The 18879-nt window shown below is 42.9% G+C and overlaps 1 protein-coding gene across 1 annotated transcript in view; it reads left to right on the forward strand.

Annotated features, from left to right (window-relative positions):
- Nucleotides 1–4387: 4387 nt before the first annotated feature.
- The window catches only part of LOC124798143 (retinol-binding protein pinta-like), an 85524-nt gene continuing 71032 nt past the window's right edge, over nt 4388–18879 (forward strand). Inside the window, exon 1 of the mRNA XM_047261422.1 lies at nt 4388–4493. The gene's annotated coding sequence lies outside the window, so the exon portion shown is untranslated. The remainder of the gene's footprint in view (nt 4494–18879) is intronic.

Here is an 18879-nt window from a genome sequence, read left to right on the forward strand (position 1 = left end):
AAGCAGGTGGTCATAATGTTTCGGCTCATCAGTGTATACAGAACATGGCAGTCAGTCCACCTTTCATATAATTTTGTGGTTTGTATATTGCTGTGGCTTTATCAAGGTCGGCAGTGTCTTTTCGGTGTCTGCATTTTCTCATGTGTTTCCTTGCCTGGGGGAATGATCGCCGAGGGACCTGTGGTGTCACCGCCAGACACCACACTTGCTAGGTGGTAGCCTTTAAATCGGCCGCGGTCCGTTAGTATACGTCGGACCCGCGTGTCGCCACTATCAGTGATTTCAGACCGAGCGCCGCCACACGGCAGGTCTAGAGAGTCTTCCTAGCACTCGCCCCAGTTGTACAGCCGACTTTGCTAGCGATGGTTCACTGACAAATTACGCTCTCATTTGCCGAGACGATAGTTAGCACAGCCTTCAGCTACGTGATTTGCTACGACCTAGCAAGGCGCCATTACCAGTCACTATTGATGCTGTAAAACATGTACCGTCACGAGCGATGTTCACCAATTATGGATTAAAGTTAAGTATTCCAACAGATACGTACTATTTTTGCTAGTCTCATATCCCTGACCTGTTCCAGACCTCACGATAGCCTGCGTGAGCTTAAACGCGTGCCTTTCGGCTTCCTCATAGTGGCTTGGTTGTCTTGCCAAGCCACAACAGGACCCATAATTATAATGGGTTTTAGTCTCATGTTTATTACACTTTATATTCACCACACAATGTGTTTGTGATCAGCTGTGCTAAACATGGATGACTGTTGGGCTGAATGAATTTGGACGTAAAGCAAATGCATACAACTCGGTGAACTGAGACGGACTTGCTTACTTTAGTTCTGCAGTATAGGCCTCTAAACAACATCTGAGTTCGGTTTCAAAAGCTGGCTTGCTAAGGCGCTCGGGCGGCGCGTCGTGGCATTTATCTGCGCTTGTTTCCGTGTCGAGCGCCGGTGCGATTGGCCCTCTTAGAGCCACGCCCCAGGGACGCATTCGTTCGAATTTAAGACGTTCAACAGTGGGTAGTTACTACCCACCTTCCACACGGAGCACGTCCATATCTCACCACTGACTTCTAGTATCAGCCACCCACAGTTAACGTCAACAAGTGTGTGGGCCTGAAGATGACAGTGTTACAACGTTGAATATAAATTTATGCCAGCTGACGTCCCACTGTCCTCCATTTCAGCTATGGATGTACGAAGTATTCTGTATTCTGATTGGAGGAGATACTTGGTACCACGAAAGAATTCGATTTGTTGATCGGTCGATTCATCCCCTCCAGGTTTTTTCTGCCTCTATGCTCAGAGGCGAGGCACACTGTTCTGAGACAGAAGTTACTGCGTCGCGGAAGAGTCGATTCGGAGAGGATTCATTGTACTGGTGTGTATGATGGAACTCTCCTGTGCGCAGTTAAACTGTGATTTTGCATCGAAATTGCTTCAGGGTTCTCCTGTAGAGACTCTTGTCTAACTTCAAAGTCATTTATTAGCAGCACTGTGGGGTTTGATATCGTGCAACTAAATTCAGACGGGGCAGAACGTGCGCTTCACGCGGTCACGACTTAGTTTATGCATCGTGGTTCTCATTACCTCTATTAGCTGCGACGCACAGGCTGCTTTAGACGACATAACATTGGCGATAAAATGGTGAATATTATTCTCAATAGTTCTGGAAATGTCTCATATTTTGCTTGTGAGCGTATGTGCGTGAATGTTGCGCTCCCTGACGCACCCAATCAACAGTGATTACCAGTGGTTAACACAATCTGTTATTGCGGAACCATGGTGTTAGCATTTTATACATATTCATTATTTAATGCAGCTCAGGAATACCCCCTAATTTTTAAAAGAAGGCCTCTGGGTTTAAATTACGTTCTTAAAACTTTCCACTAATGTGCACGCTGTCCTTCCTCCTGCGATCACTGACTTCCCTGTAAGAGAGAATTACTAGAAAACATATAGGGAAATTCAGTCCCTGATTGGTCGACCTGAAGGACTGTTGTTGGATTTCCGTTGCGCGTTGTTTCCTTGCGACAGGAGCTAAGGCTAAAGTCAGTTAATATTTCGGGGGCTTCAGACGGCTACGCAATCAGGGTGAGGTAGACAATATTAAGCTCACAGCTACAGAAGGTCGCTGTTATGGGCGAAAGATCGCCCCACCAAAGAATTAAGATTAAATATTTAGTTGACTTAGACAGTCAAGGAACAGTGGGCGTCTTTCAGTAGCGCTAAACAGCTAATCTGGTTCACGCTTGTGGTTCACTGTGCACGATCCGAGTTGCAGGCTACTTATCAACGGCTTCCACAGCCAAGAAAAATTTTATTTCCAGTATTTCATGTAATTATTGACCGAATTTAAAAGTTTAATATGCCGTCATCTGCTCATTATGAAGTATAATCTTACGTTAAAGACTAAACAAAATAAGACAAGCATTAGAATTAGAAACTGTGTGTGGTTGTATGTGTTGAGGCAGCATAACCCAATGCGTAGCAAATTACCCAGAATATATTCATCCAATATTACACTACTGACCATTAAAGCTGCTACACCACGAAGATGAAGTGCTACAGACGCGAAATTTAACCGACAGGAAGAAGATGCTGTGATATGCAAATGATTAGCATTCACACGAGGTTGACATGAGGAAAGTTTGCAACCGATTTCTCATACACAAACAGCAGTTGACCGGCGTTGCCTGGTGAAAATCTCTTGTGATGCCTCGTGTAAGGAGAAGAAATGCGTACCATCACGTTTCCGACTTTGATAAAAGTCGGATTGTAGCCTATCGCGGTTGCGGTTCGTCGTATCGTGGCATTGCTGCTCGCGTTGGTCGATATCCAATGACTGTTTGCAGAATTTGGAATCGGTGAGTTCAGGGGGGTAATACGGAACGCCGTGCTGCATCCCAACGGCCTCGTATCACTAGCAGTCGAGGTGACAGGCATCCTATCCACGTGGCTGTAAAGGATCGTGCAGTCACGTCTCGATCCCTGAGTCAACAGATGGGGACGTTTGCAAGACAACAACCATCTGCACGAACATTTTGACGACGTTTGCAGCAGCATGGAGTAGCAGCTCGGAGACTATGGCTGCGGTTATCCTTGACGCTGCATCACAGACAGGAGCGCCTGCGTATTCAACGACGAACCTGGGTGCACGGATGGAAAAACGTCATCTTTTCGGATGAATTCATGTTCTGTTTACAGCATCATGACGGTCGCATCGGTGTTTGGCGACATGGCGGTGAATTTACATTGGAAGCGTGTATTCGTCATCGCCATACTGGCGTTATCACCTGGCGTGATGGTATGGGGTGTCATTGGTTACGCATCTCGGTCACCTCTTGTTCTTATTGACGGCACTTTGAACAATGGACGTTACATTTCAGATGTGTTAGCACCCGTGGCTCTACCCTTCATTCGATCCCTGCGAAACCCTACATTTCAGCAGGATAAAGCACGACCGCATGTTGCAGGTCCTGTACAGGCCTTTCTGGATACAGAAAATGTTTGACTGCAGCCCTGGCCAGCACATCCTCCAGATCTCTCACCAACTGAAACTGTCTGGTCAATGGTGGCCGAGCAACTGGCTCGTCACAGTACGCCAGTCACTACTCTTGATGAACTGTGGTATCGTATTGGAGCTGCATGGGTAGCTGTACCTGTACACGCCATCCAAGCTCTGTTAGAAGACTTAATGCCAGGCGTATCAAGGCCGTTATTACGCCAGAGATGGTTGTTCTGGGTACTGATTTGTCAGGATCTATGGACCCAAATTGCGTAATGTAATCACATGTCAGTTCTAGTATAATATATTTGTCCAATGAATACCCGTTTATCATCTATATTTCTTCTTGGTGTAGCAATTTTAATGGCCAGTAGTGTATTTCTAATCTCTAGTAAACCGTTTCACGCTGTTACCGCCGCAGCGTGAAGAAAGAAAACAGTTTACCACTTACTACATTTTTGCTGTTATTGTGGTGTACCTGTCGCATCAAGCACACCTTCAGTTGAACCGTTTCTCGCTGTCACCGTCCGCAAAATAATGAGAGAAAAATACAATATCGCTTACTATATTTTAGCTGTCCGTGCAGTGGAATTGCCGCATCATGCATCACAGAGGTTGGGGTTGGGGGAGGCGGTTGGACTTTCGTTGGAGTAGCATGTGGCGAACTGTGTAGGTGAACGGCTAGGTTGTCCTCATTGTACTCATCCGGGGAGCTTGGTAAGGAAGACCGCTATTATCACCGGGAAAATCGCTTTCTACCACCAGCACGGCGTCATGACCAGGTGGTGGGGGGGGGGGGGAAGAGGGGGAGGGAACCGGCGTCGCGGCGGGCGGCTGCGCGGCTATCGCAGCAGCAGGGCCTTGGCCGCCTTGTCCAATCCCGTCGCGGCTCCAGGCGCTATTTAGCAGCGCTGCACCACTCCGCCTGCTGCACAGCACACAAAAGCCGTCACGCCGTCACGCCGCCCCGGGACTCACTGCCAGGTAGGCGGCCGCTGCTAGCGTGTGTCCCAGTGTGTCACACCACTCGTAGTCCACACTACTACCTGTGCGACTACACCGAAAGACGCTATTCCGTTTGTTAATTTTAAATATTTTTCCAGTGTGCACAATTCTAGAGTGGACTTCCAAGGCCGCAATTTTTTTCTGACTCTAGAGTACAAACGTCGGAAATTTATCACGGTGTATATAGGGTGTTCGGAAATTCTCGTTACAGACTTCTAGGACTTCTAAGGGGAATGAGTACATAATATTTTGAATAGGCAGTCCAGACCCACTTAACCAAAACTTTTTGAAAATTTCTTCTCGGTATTCTTCATTTAAATATTCCTTCTTGTAACACTCCTTCTGGTAACATCCCTTTCCACGTTCAAACGCGTTAGTTAGTATTACTTTAATCGAGGCACTAACATATTATTTGCCTGTATTTCTTGCTGCATTTGTATGTTCCTTAATCCGAGACTCTCTCCTTATCGGTTTTGTTTCAACCACACTGGACGGACCTGTTGTGCTGTAGGGCATTTGTATCTTTGTCACGGGTATTCTAGAAAGTTACACAGGCTGATGTAACTTACTCCGACATTGGTTTTATCACTTCATTTATGATAACAAAGCATCAAATTGTAAGTTGAAAGCTGCTGTAGGATACTTACCATCGTTAAGCAGCAATAATCAGCAATACAATGGTTTCATCAATCTGCTGTTCTGATCCCTACACTTAATTGATTGCATCAGAAACTACAGAGTTTATAGACAAAACTATGGCGGATTATTTTAACCAATAAGACGAAAAACAGCACAAAAGCTCATGTGGCCCCTTTCCAGCCAACGCCTCAATTACTTTTCTCTTTTAATCTTGTATGTTCTACCTCTTGCCAGCACCAAATGTTTATTGAATATCATCATTCTCTCACGGTTTCGAGTGAGAATTTTTAAGTGTTTTCTACTATTTTTTTTACTTTAGTTTGGTCCAGTCGGTGCTGCCAACGTCCTAAATACTACTAGAAATTTTAATTTCAAATTTTTACTCAATACCTCGTCCAAACAAAACAAGAGAGAAAACAGTGTTTCGTAACGTAGTCATGTATGTCAGACGATATGAGTGGAGCGGATGGTTACTTTTCACTTTTGGTGACTAGCTGATTTACGTGTTAAGTCCGTGGCTTAACAGCGCAGTTTTCTGCAGTGTGGGATAAGTTTATGGGTGTGATGTATTTTCCTTTCTTTCTATAGTTCACCTGGAAGGGATGTGACTTATCACAAGGAAATGAATGTTGCACGTGTTATAATTTATATGTGGCACCCACAAGTTGTATGTGACTGGCGGAGCTCCATCTTCGTTATGTTAGGTACAACTTGTAGCTTAATATGAATCTGAAGTACTATGGCGAAATCATAGTACATTATCACCAGTGTGCTGCTAATAAATGATTACAGAAGAAGTCCGTTATTTCCTTTTCTGTGTTATCACAGTTAGCACGCTACTGCCACCATTTGTCCTGCAGTAGCGCAGCGCACAGGGGACATGGTTGTATCATGCCAGTAAAGTTACAACAGTTAAACCAACATGGCGTCTTCATGCGATGTCGTTGTCCCAGCTAAGATGTAAGACGTAGTCTTGAGAGGGGTTGTGTAGAATTACTGTCAAACGCGCTATTATTATATCTCATCTAACTAATGAAGTCGGTAGTTTACAATGATTATTATAAACATACTCCATCAGATAAAATAGAAAACGGACTTGTACAACGCTACATAAAGATATATACGCCTATCAAGTTCACACGATCTATCAGTCAAAATTCAGTCCTATATCTTTTTGTAAGTGAAGAATACATGCTATTAATATGTCACAAGACGATTTAGACATCCCTAACTTCTAAATACAATCCTATTTGCTCTTAGATGGGCGAGTTTAACCTCACACATCTTACCAGCCTTCGGTTGACGCGATCTCTTCGTTCGGCCTTCACTGGCGACGATGCACCAATTGGTTCTCGTCTCCTTAGTATGACAAGCGTTTATCCAAAATTAAGTGTAAAATGAAGGTCTACTCTCGTCATAGCAGTGCAGTAGTGATAGCCTCATGCTGCTAGCTTGGAATATATTTGAAGATTAACTTGGCGCACGGACAAGATGATAATCCCCTCTAGTTTTTACTACAGAACCCAATTATAATGCAAGCAGTTTCCTGTTGGCGCAACTTCAAGTGCTTTTTCATGCTAGCTAGCAGCATCTCTCTGTCGTGATTGCCCCATCTCACCTTGTGACTTCATATTCTGTTATTGCTCCCTCATTCAACTCAGACATAATCTGTAGGTATAATGCAAAGGCACAAAGAGCAAAAAAGCTTCAGTGAATGTGTGTAACGAGTGGGGTTAAGCATTAACTAAGTCTATACAGTTTCTCCGACTATACGTACATTTGCTTGGTTTTCCTTCCCTACGGTGTTTACCTGTAACTACTGGCACGATGATGTAACTGAAATATGTGGAAGGTATTTTTGTTCTGTCGTTGCACCTACAAAAATGTGTGATTTTTTTCACCAGACGTGTTTCTCTTTACTGAGGTAAAGCATCGTCAGTGGTCTGTAATTAAGTTATTTACATTTTGATTTGCTTTTAGATCGAAAAACAGTTCCTTAAGAATCAATTGATTTGTACTTACCGTGATTTTCGGTTTATTTCTCGCTTACATCGGGAAATTCCGTCTGCTAGTATATCGTCGTTTTTCTGAGTCAGACACTGATAATTTCGATCTAACTTTTAGATGTTCTGCTGGACTATGCATTTATTATGTTTTTCACAACAAACTTTTATGCACACCACTGTATTCTGTTTGTTTTAGTACTTCAAGTATGTGTGTGTGGTTTCTGTTTTGTAGTGTTGCCAACAAACCATTCCTGGATTTTGTGTTTGACCTACAACATTTTTTAAAATTAGATTATTGTGTGTGTGTAATTCAATTTAATTATGTTTCTGTATATTTATGTACTGTATAACAGTAGAGATGGAATACCGATGGAGGATTTTTTTGTAGGGGAGGGGGAAACTATAATGAGTGGACGTAAGTATATAGCAGCATGATGGAATTTGAGCTACAGTAGAAGTTGGGGAACGAGAAGTGACATGAAACTATGAGTGGGGTGGAGGGGTGGTTTTGTGGGAGAGTGGTAGGGGGTGAAGGATGGAAAAGACTCTTTCCTTTTTCATGTAATTTCATCAATTATTCTACATGAATGACCAAATAAATATTGGAATCCACTCACAGTTTCTAGTGACTTCTCGCTCCTCACCTTCTCCTGTAACTCACACACCATCATACTTCATACTGCTATATGCTTATGTCGACTCATCATGGTTTCCCCTACCCTACAAAAAGAAACCTTCCATCGCTATTCCAACTCTACTCTTACACAGTACATAAATACACAGAAACATAATTAAATAGAACTACACACATACAACAATCTAATTTATTTTTTTTAAGAAAATGTTGTAGGTCAAAGACAAAGTAGCGGAAAGGTTATATTGGCAGCACTAAAAAACACAAACCACAACACGTATTTGAAGTACTAAAACAGACAGAATACAGTGGTGTGCATACAAGTTTGTGGTGAAAAACATAAGAAATGCATAGTGCTGCAGAACATCTAAAAATTAGATCAAAATCATCTGTGTCTAACGCAGAAAAACAGCGATGTGCTAGCAGACGGCATTTCCTGATGTAAGCGAGCAATCAGCCGAAAATCAACGTAATTACAAATATATTTATTGTTAACGAACTGTTTTTCAATCTAAAAGCAAATCAGAATCTAAATAACTTAATTACAGACCATTGACGATGCTTTACCTAAATAAAGCGAAACGCGTCTGGTGAAAAAAATCACGCGTTTTTGTAGTTGCAACTACGGACGATCCTCGTTTCAACTTTCACTTTTCAGCATACATTCCGCTTTGATATGTACGAGGCAGTTTGTATACTATAATTTTATCGTTAAACTATTGATGGGACTGCACATAATACTGTATGTCTGAAATGCAATACTTTTCCTACACTAACTCTAACTCAGTAGGTATTTATAAAGGCGAGTTCAAAGTCCGCCTGAACCACTCTAGATGTTATTCAGGGACGGTTCCCAATCACACTCAGGCGACAAAAGTCGTGGGATACCTCCCAATATCGTGTCAGACCTCCTTTGCGCGGAGCGGTGCAACACATCGACGTGACATGGACTAGAGTCGCAGGAAGTCCGCTGCAGATATACTGAGCCACGCTGCCTCTACAGCCGTCCATAATTGCGAAAGTGTCGCCAGTGCAGGATTTTGTGCAGAACTGGCCTCTCCATTATGTCCCACAAACGTTCGACGGGATTCATGTCGGGAGATCTGGGTGGCCAAGTCATTCGCTCGGATTCTCCAGGATGTTCTTAAAATCAATAGCGAACAACTGTCGCCCAGTGACATGGCACATTGTCATAAACAAAAATTCCATCGATGTTTGGGAACATGAAGTTCGTGAATGGCTGCTAATGGTTGCCAAGCAGTCGAACATAACCGTTTCCAGCCAGTGATCCCTGTAAACACAGCCCACACCATTATGGAGCCGCTGCCAGCTGCACAGTGTCTTGCTGTGGACTAGAGTCAATCGCTTCGTGGACTCTGCACCACATTCGAAACCTGTCATCAGCTCTTATCAACTGAAATCGGGGCCCATTTGACTAGGCGAGGGTTTTCCAGTCGTCTAAGGTCCAATCGACTAGGTCATAAGCCTAGGAGAGGCACTGCAGGCGATGTCGTGCTATTAGCAAAGGCCCTAGCGTCGATCGTCTTCCGCCGTAGCCCATTAACACCAAATTTCGCCGCATTGTATTAATAAATAACTTCGTAGTACGTCCAACAATTATTTCTGCGATCATTTCGTGTTGCTTGCCCGTTAGCACTAACAAATATGTAACGCCGCTGCTGTCGGTTGTTAAGTGAAGGTTGTCGACCACTTTGTTGCCCAAGGTGAGACGTAATACCTGAAATTTGGTATTTTCGCTATACCCTTGACATTGTGGATCCCGGAATATTGAATTCTCTAACGGTTTCCAGAACACAATGTTCCCTGTCTCTATCTCTAACTACTATTCCGCGTTAAAGTCTCTTAAATTCCGGCGTTCAACCACAATCAAAGTCAGAAATCTATTTACACGAATCACCTGAGTACAAGTGACAGGCCCGCCAAAGCACTGCCCTTTTATACCTTGTGTACGCGACACTACCGCCATCTGTATATGTGCACATCGCTACCCGATGGCTTTTGTACATTTGTATAAGGGACCTATGGTCTCCGGTGGTTTGTTGCAGAGTGATAACGTAATTATAATTTACTCGGATTGTTAATCCATTTAAATCTGTATTTGTGAAAATATCTTGACAACAATGGAAAGGCTTGTAATATGCAATCACCAATCGGTAGAACACAAAACAGAGAAATGCAACAGTCCTCATACTAAACACGTGTGGTTGCCGTCGCTCCGGGAACAGCTCAGCATAGTATCGTTGTGTCTTCCATTACACTCAGTGAATCCGTACGCGACATATGCAGGGTGAACAAAAATTCCATACGAGTCAGTGTTCTGTTCTCAGCCGGGTCGGAGATTTTCTGCGGTCGAGGACTGAGTAGTCCTTATGTTCCATCGTCGTAACCGGCAAGAAAATCATCTCATATGCAATGTCGTATCGTCTTTCCATTAATGAGATGGCTGAATGGGCACGAACTGAAACCCAACAAACTGAAATGAAAAAAAAATAAAAGAAAAATGGAACACAACTGATAAACTTTTTTAAGGCGGTACTTTGAACCAAAACAAGAAAAAAGTCTAGTAAACAGTGGCTGTAAATTATATACCTAAAGAGCTGTGAACAAATCTTCGCTATTGTAAAACACGTCTCTTCTACTAAGAGTTCTTACGGTATGAATTTTAGAGTCCATTTTTGATGGACATTTTTTCCTTGTTTTGATCAATACTACCTCCTCACAAAATATGGCAAGTGAAGACCTTGCAGTAGAAGAGATGTGTTTCAGGCAAGAAGATGAACAAGTGCTTGTAGCTATTAAGGCATGCATTTTAGTGCCAATGTTTACTAAAAAAAATCAAATGGCTCCAAGCAGTATGGGACTTAACATCTGAGGTCATCAGTCCCCTACAACTTAGAACTACTTAAACCTAACGAAGCTAAGGACATCACACACATCCATGCCTGAGGCAGGATTCGATCCTGAGACCGCAGTAGCAGCGCGGTCCCGGACTGAAGCGCCTAGAACCGCTTGAACACAGCGACCGGCAGCGTTTACTAGACTTTTTCTTAATTTTTTATTTTTTGCTCTCTACTATCTCTGAAAGTTTGTCGTCGCAGTTCTGGTTCACACTGTATATCGAACAACTATGCATTAGTAAACTTACCCATACTGCTGTGTACCATTGTCAACATACAACTATCACTGCCGGGAAAACAAACGTGAGAGAGAACCGAGCAGTGCTGAATGCATACTTGAATACGAACAGTCAAATGGGCATTACCGTTGTAAATAGCAAGTTCCGTAATTGAATGGAACAAGTTTGTTTCCAAGCAAGTCACCCAGTGCATTCTGTCGGCATCTGCACCGCTGTGTAGATACACCGAAGAGGCAAAACAGTGCGACAGCCCGTTTAATAGCATGTTGTCCATCTTGGGAACGCAGTACAACAGCGATTCTTCGTGGCATGGATTTGATAATTCATCGGGAGATACAAAGCCGAAGGTCACGCAGTTGCCCTAAGTTATTGACCAGGACTTTGTAGGACTAGAGATGGCGCCCGATAGTGTGCAAGATATTTCCCAGTTGGGTACAGACCAGGTGAATTTGGTGGCCAAAACGTCAATGTGAATTCATTTCCATGTTGGTCAAATCATTGTACCAAGATTCTGACCTTGCGATACTGGCAGTCATCAGCTTTATATACAAGGTGCAAGGGGTATAAGCGCAGATATTTTTACACTGAAGATCCAAAGAAACTGGTATACCTGCCTAATATCGTGTAGGGCCCACCTGAGCACGCAGAAGTGCCGCAACACGTCGTGGCATGGACTCGACTACTGTCTGAAATAGTGCTGGAGGGAATTGACACCATGAATTTTGCAGGGCTGTCCATAAATCCGTAAGGGTACGAGAGTTTGGAGAACTCTTCTGAACAGCACGTTGCAAGGCATCCCAGATGTGCTCAATATTGGTCATGTCTGGGAAGTTTAAATTCAGAAGAGTGTTCCAGGAGCCAGTCAGTAGCAATTCTGGACGTGTGGGATGTCGCATTGTTCTGCTGGAATTGACCAAGCCCGTCGGAATGCACAATGGACATGAATGGATGCAGGTGATCGTACAGGATGCTTACTTACGTTTCACCTGCCAGAGTCGTATCTAGATGCATCAGGGGTCCCACATCACTCCAACTGCGCAGGCCCCATACCATTACAGAGACTCCACCAGCTTTAACACTCCCGTGCTGACATGCTGGGTCCATGGCTTCATGACGTTGTGTACATATCCGTACATGTTTCGTTGAATGGTTCGCACACTTGTTGTTGGACCAGCATTGAAATCTACGGTCGTACTGCAAAATTCCCACGTCATCGCTACCTCGAAGATGCTGTGTCCCATCGCTCATACGCCGACTATATTTGTGTGTGGACTCCTAAGGGACCAGACTGCTGAGGTATTCGGTCCCTAGACTTACACAATACTTAAACTAAACTTATGCTAAGAACAACACAGAGAACCATGCCCGAGGGAGGGCTCGAACCTCCGGCAAGAGGGGCCGCGCAATCTGTGACATAACGCCCCAAACCGCGCGGCAACTCCGACTATAACATCACATTCAAACTCACTTAAATTTTGACAACTTTCCATTGCAGCAGGGTTAAACGATCTAACAACTGCACCAGACACTTGTTAGCTTTTATAGGCGTTGTCGACAGCAGCTCCATATTCTGCCTGGTTACATATCTCTGTATTTGAACACTCATGCCCAAAGCAGTTTCTTTGGCGCTTCAGTCAACATGTGGCACCTCCATATCTACACACATCAGTGTCTGCAACAACATGGGGATGTGGAGCGAGCACTTTGAGAACTTCAGCACTAGCCCTTGTCTACAGTGTAGCTGAATACTGTTCACTAGTCTGGAGGAGAAGTGCACACGTATCTAAAGTGGATGTCCAGCTGAGGGAGACAATGCGAATAATCTCGGGAACACTCAGGGCCACCCTCTATGCATGGCTTCCTGTACTAGCGAACATAGAGCCTCCAGAAATCAGGCGATCACAGCTAGCCCTAAAAACCTACAGGAAAATTATAGACAACCCGGACCTCCCTATCCACCAAGATCTGACACCGACAAACAGGCTTAAATCCAGATCACGTTTTTGGAAAATCGGGGAAGAGCTACAAGCCTTTGAGCCGAGAACGGCCTGGAACGAAGTATGGTCGGCAAGTGAATTTAAGAACAAAAATTTAGTACACTATCCGAACAAGAAGATTGATGGCTTCAACCTACCAAGAAGAGTGTGGACAGCTCTAAACCGGGCCAGAACGAGTGTTGGGAGATGTAAACACCTGATGAACAAGTGGGGCCTGGCAGACAGCGCTGTATGTGAGTGCGGTGAAATACAGACAATGGACCATCTACCCGTGTGCAAAGTGTATGGCTATGGTGGTGAACTCATGGACATACATAGACTCAGTGACCCAGCCATAGAGTGGCTCAAAAACATATCTAATATAGTATAGAATTATATTGTTTTCTTTTTTAGTATATAGTGATAAGAATATTGTAAATTATGCCTCTGTGATGCCGAACGAGTGAGTAAGTGTCTTCGTTGTTTTTTCTCTGCGTCGAACAGTCTTCCTACAAACACATAGATTATACGATCTGATGTTTTATGCATGGCCGTAAGTGGGCCGGGAAGTGAATGACGCCTGGCAGTACAGATTTCCCGTATTGCATCCATACGCCCACACGTCAATATCTAACCCACTGTCGTGGGGAAAATGAAAATTTATTGCTTACCTGTACTAGCCAGCCTAAAAACAAGAGTTCTAGTAGCTGTAATTGTTAGTCCGTAGCTGACGTAAATGCTGATGTAATGTTGTGCGGTACACCGTCATCAGTCACCAATAGAAATATCTGCACTGATACCCGTTACACCCTGTGTACACAGGGTCCCTCTCCTATGGTCCACAGGCGCAGTTCCTCTCGTGTTTCTCCAGATATTTGCAATTTCTTTTTTGTAAGGTGAAGGTAGAGTCAGCCCTAATACGCCTTTCATGCGATGCCCAGAGTCGATGGAAACCGCCGGTCGTTACCAGTTACAGACAAAATGACATTTAAAGCGGAATTTTACGTGCTCTTTCGATAGAGCTGTCCCATGTTACTCCAGTGCGTCATTCGTTTCATCGATTTGTGTTGAAAAGAACAGTAAAAGACGAAAAGTAAGCAGTACTCCAACAGCGACTACGCAGCGCCCTGGCCAGCGCTGAGTGCTACCGCCACTTGCCACTTGCATCATTCTAGCAATCTGTTAAATGTATAAAGCAGAGTGTATACATAGGCTCTCATCCAAAGCCCATGGGTTGATTTCAGGCAGATTTGGCTGCACTGTGGGGCTTATAACCTCCCAACTCCAATAAGACCAGAGATACGGGCAAAAACGCGCTTTTTCAGCTCCTGGTGTGTAGGCTGGCCGGAATGACTGGCATATTGTGTAAGAACAGTATTGGCCCGCCAAATTAACTTGTTTTGCAAGGCAGCTCATATGTCAGTGTCAAGAAAGTTTTCTGGTCCCCAACATGTTCACTGCCCTGCATGCAAGGTGAGTTGTGTTGGAATAGTATCAGCTTGCTTTATTGACTTCCTTTGCATGTTCGCCTGAACGTCAGGAGCAAATAAATGATTTTCATGCGTCTGTTATGGAGCCAACCTGCATGACAGGTGTGTTGTGGGAGTAGTATCGGCCAGCTGCATTGCAGGGATGCATAACCTGATGAGCATAGCTGGGGAAAGTGACAGAGTGAGGAGGAGAAGGAAATGGGTGGAGAGAGAGAGGTGGAGTGCATTAGATAGATGGAAGGTGTATAGGAACAGTAGGTGGATGGAAAATGAAGAGGGAGAGGCAGATACGGAGAGAGAAATGGAGAGGAGGATGTGGTCAGAGGACAGGGGGAGTGAGATATAGTCATTGTGGAGGAAATGGACAATTAGAGGGGAGGAAGAGCTGAAGAGACAGAGAGCTTGGGTATGAGAAGATAGACAGAGGTGGGTGGCTGAAGTGGAGAGACAGAGGAAGCAAAGAACACAGAGAGGGTTAGGAGGAGGTATGTTTAATATATCTGTCCTGCGCGTATGCGGACGAAGCAGCGGGGAAAAGGCTAGTAACCAATACTGACGACCTAGTCAAAACCAGGAAAAAAAATCCGCATCAAATTACCTTATCGCCGCAATACGGTTACGTAAACGCTGTTGGCCAGGTTCACACACACAGCCTCACTACTCCGTAAGACTGTATTGGTACCCAGAATGACGGCGACATGATTTTGTGCTACTGTGGACGTCGCAATGGGCCTGTTGTTGGTACCAGGGGCTTCAAGGAAAAGGCAAAGACTGGTCTCCACATCTGTAGCCGGATCGTTGTGTCAGTGGCCGCCACAAGGAAAACACAGAGGACGTGCTCTTCGGCACTTAACAAGGGCTTATGACGACTGCTATGTGGCAGCGCTCCGCTTTCGTTTCCAACAGACACTGTGACATCGTTAACGGCGGAGCTGAGCGTCCAGTGGTTCCACAGCGCCTGGACGAAGAACCCTGGTCTCGTAGTGAAGAACATCCGTGTGCTTTCAGACCCCTACCTCGTGCATCTGCCATACTGCAGTCAGAAAAAAAAAAATTTCGTTCAATCTGTACGTGTTTGAAGGCTGTTATACTAATTTCTGGTTATAAACCTTACGTCACTGACTGAAACTTGTGGCGGCTCCGTTTATAAAAATAATAAGGACTGAATCTCAAGCGTCAAATTTCTGAAAAAATTTAACTTATTACAGTTGGTCTCGGTTCAGCCATTGCTAAAAGGGGCCTAAAATTAAAAAAAAAGAACTATGGAAACCTTAATTAACCAGTGTAAGTATCACAAGAGGGACCCTGGAATTCGCGTCTCATTGTTGTCAACTATTTTTCGTTGCTCCGAACGCTGAAAAATATCAGAGTACTAAACATACATGAAAGAGTGAGTAATTGTCTCAGCTTCACGTAGCAATAAAAAATTACACACTGTGCAAATTGATTGAAAATACAATAATCTCACTATCGCCTTAGTTCATTTTGTAAAGGTGATGATTGACTGGCTACTGTATTAAGAACAACTTGTATATTCTTTCAATGGCAGTACAGGCATTAAGTCTCGTAGTAATAACCTCCTAACAGCCTTCAATAAGGAATCCGATATAATGCAAAAAGGTGAACTTAGCTTCCTCGATTTATCAATTTCTATACAGGATAGTTCCTTCAATTTCAATATCTTCCGTAAGGAAACGTATTCAGATAATGTCATCCCTGCTGACTCAACTCATCCAAAAGCTCCTAAACTGGAGTTTTTTCATTCTGCCATTCACTGAATGGTAACTACTCCTTTATCACCTTCTGATCAACAAAAGGAATTGAATGTCATCAAAGCGATTGCGGCTAATAATGGGTAAAATCAGAATATGATCGATTACTTGTTCAATAAGAAAATTTCCCAAAACTGTTCGACTTTGAGCAACAACCTCCACACTGATAGCAAAGAAGCTAAAAAATTTATTTCCATTCCTTTCTTGGGTAATATATCTTACAGGATTAAACGTCTTCTAAAGAAAAAATATAACTGTAACGTCTCCTTCTCTACAGATAACAGTTTAAAAAGAAATCTTGTACATTCAGTAGAGATTGCCAGCGATTGGTTTTCCAATTCAGGTGTTTACAAACTAACCTGTAATAACTGCCCTTCATATTATATTGGTCAAACAGGCAGAGCTGTGAAAACAAGCATACAGAACACCTATTAGGTAAAAAAGGAGCGAATATACTCAGCTCTACTTTTGCTCAACACCTCTTGATAGCCGGCCATACGCCTAAACAGTTAGAAGACACGGTTATCCTACACAGACAACTCAAAGGGCGTAGACTAGATCTGTGGGAAGAGTTACAAATTTTTAAACATCTAGAGCTCAAAGACGGTAATATACTGAACGACCAGTTGAACCTTGCTTGTAGACAATTTTTCGAAGGCTCTAAACCTGTACTGTTTATGGTATAACATTAATGCTGGTAACCTCAGTGGTCTATTTTCTCAGGAAGCTATGATGCTCTTTCAAATCTTCAAGCTCACTACCCTTTATGTAATGTGGTTTTCTCACGACGTATGGCTGCCACTACATCGGCCCTTATGTGATTTTGTCTGGCTCTAAAACGTTGGTTCCCTGCGAATGTGTATTAACTGGATTGTGGACCAGGGTTCGTAATTCTGTCTTAAGAGCCATTATTGTCAATTTTAAAGTTCTGACATATATACCGTGTTGGGCTTCACTAATATTGTAATGTAATTTTTATGTTCTGGCTGTATATGCCACTGTACGTAACTCTCTCGGCGTAAGCGCCACCTGCCTTTTTGATGTATAACTACATTAATTGTACCAAGGCTCCCATACTGTTATAACGGGAGTGTTAAACGCTTTCCTTCTTTTTATTGTTACTTTATCTAAGGACGTTATTAATACTGATAATTTACACGTTGCTTTTGTACGCCAATCGGCACATGGTTCGCGCCATGAGCGCCACCTGCCCTGGCCGCAGAGTAACTACGCTGGCCGATTACACTCAGTCGGTTGTGAGCTCTGCAACATCCATGTACTAATTTATATTTACGTGACAAACCCTATTTTTAGGGCTATATTTTAATTTTGACAAATGGATCTATGCAGACATTTGTAAAATCGGCGATGATAGATCAGTCCATACTAATGTAAAATTGTAAGTACCAGTCGTCGTTCTCATATTTTTGTAATGCAAGAGCTCTCTAATTTGTGTTAAAATCTATTCTTGACTTAAGTTTCATACCTTTCTAATGTAAGCTATGATGCTCATTGTCCTTAGACCACCTTCTGAAGAAGACAAATTTAAATTTGTTGAAACCTAGGTAAAGAATTCTTTGTCCATTGCAACTGTTCGGCTGTTTATAATTTTATTATATATATATATATATATATATATATATATATATATATATATATATATATATATATATATATGCATTCCATGCTTTATTAAATTCCCAAGAGACAAGAATGATCGTGAAATAAATGTAGAAACAGACGAATCTCACTGGTTCCGTGACATAAGCTACAAATTATTCATGAAGAATTACATTCGAATATAACTGCAGCTTACTCCGCTGAATATAATCTCATATTCGTGCATGAAAGCATATGTTTCGGTTGTCGTCTGTTCTTATTATGGCGGGCGCTTTGCTTAACAAGTAAAAATTTTTTATAGTGTCTAATAATTCACCCATTCTTCCAGTTCATTCACTTTCCTAATAGACGAGTATTTAATTGCAGAAAACCAGAAGTGAATGTGTTGCAGGTTCTTGCCGTTTCTGCCTCAGATGTAGCAAAAACTGTGGAAATGGTTTCTTTCGTAATGGGATATAGTTGTATTCCTATTGACGTTTTAGTGTGACATCTGTGTAGCTTCCCTTTCAGTACAGTTGTGGTGGTTTATTTGGAACATTAAAATAATGTGGATGTAGCGTACAAAAATTCGTGTTGTTTGGTGGATATACGACGTCTTTCTGCAAAAGGTCTGGTTGTCTGGTGTTCACTAGCAACATTTTGTTCTTAAAGGAAGGCGAGGTCTTCGGTAAATACCTGCATGTTAAAAGAGAATCGTAAATAACTGTCCTATAATGTACGTTTCATACTTCCCAGGAGCATTAGGAAACTAAAGAAAGACAATTGTGATGTCATTTTGTTTAGTTATTGTCGATTTTTTATGGCTCTATATACACTCCCTATAGAAAAACTATGTTACCAATCAATATAAAAAATACTATTCACACTCATATGATATCGAAATCACACCTGTAGTTTGGTGGTCGCTTCGACAGAGCCCATGCAAATGTCTTAATTTCATGATTTTGTTGGTTCTACTGTACAATCATTGTTTGTGAATTCCTGCCTCTGAGACATATTCATTGGCCTTCTGTGTGATGTATTTCCCGGCTCTCGAGCTCTGGAGGCTGGGATATTACGTTTACGTGAAAC

This window comes from Schistocerca piceifrons, chromosome 5 (assembly GCF_021461385.2).
Source record: "Schistocerca piceifrons isolate TAMUIC-IGC-003096 chromosome 5, iqSchPice1.1, whole genome shotgun sequence".
Lineage (NCBI taxonomy): Eukaryota > Metazoa > Arthropoda > Insecta > Orthoptera > Acrididae > Schistocerca > Schistocerca piceifrons.